This window comes from Phoca vitulina, unplaced genomic scaffold (assembly GCF_004348235.1).
Source record: "Phoca vitulina isolate PV1807 unplaced genomic scaffold, GSC_HSeal_1.0 scaffold14, whole genome shotgun sequence".
Classification (NCBI taxonomy): Eukaryota; Metazoa; Chordata; class Mammalia; order Carnivora; family Phocidae; genus Phoca; species Phoca vitulina.
Window position 1 is genome coordinate 27,263,800 of NW_022589717.1, and position 1,150 is coordinate 27,264,949.

The following is a 1,150-nucleotide window of genomic DNA, read 5'->3' on the forward strand; positions in this document are numbered from 1 at the left end:
AATTCTCTTCAAATTCAACCAACCTATAGAACCAAAAAGAGTCCAGCAAGAAAACCAGATGCATGATCAATATATGAAAATGAATTGCATACCTCCATACCAACACTGACCAATTAGAAATTTTAATAAAAAATTTATTAATTGCAATAAAACCATATGATGTACAGAAATTGAGCTATTAAAGAATTCAAAAAAAATAATTATGGAGAAAATTGTACAACTCCATTAAAAGATATTTTTAAAATATCTGAATAAATGATGCAAAATATCCTGCTAATAGATGGGATGTATTAACATTTTGAAGATTTAATTCCTCAAAAATTAATCTATAGATGCAGTATAATTAAAAAGAACTCCAGGGGCACCTGGGTGGCTCAGTTGTTAAGCATCTGCCTTCGGCTCAGGTCATGATCTCAGGGTCCTGGGATCGAGTCCCACATCGGGCTCCCTGCTCGGCGGGAAGCCTGCTTCTCCCTCTCCCACTCCCCCTGCTTGTGTTCCCTTTCACTGTCTCTCTCTCTCTGTCAAAAAAAAAAAAAAAAAAAAAAAAAGATCCCCAGAAGGATTTTTGGAGGTAAATCAATAATGTGATTTTAGAATGTATTTGGTGAATATCTAATAGCAATTTTGAAAAATAAGCCAAAGCAATTGAAACAGTGTCACAGGGTCAAATCTTTAAGCCAAGGGGTCAGGGTAGAAAGTCAAGAAACAGACCTGTGAATATATGGGAATTTGCTATAAAGAAATAAATTTGGTAAATATTGGATTATTCAGTAAATAGTACTGAGAAAATTAGCTCCCTATAAGGAGAAAAATACAATCAGATCCCTATCTTATCTAAAAATAAACTCTGAATGTATTATAAAAGATGAAATATAAAATTGAAGAAGAAAATATAGGAGAATATGAGGAAAGGAAAAGATTTCTTTAATAAGAGTTCCAGGTTAAGTCCTCCAAGAAATAGATCCTAAGATAGAGATTTGCATTTGGGGAGACTTTTGGGGTGTGGTCTCAAGCTCAACACCTATGGAGGAGGCAAGGAGGCAGGATCCTGCTGAGTGAGAAGTTGAACTGTGATAGTTTTAGCTTGATCCCATGGGGAACTCCAGAGCCGGGACAGTTCTGATTTGGACTGAGTGGATCCAACCTC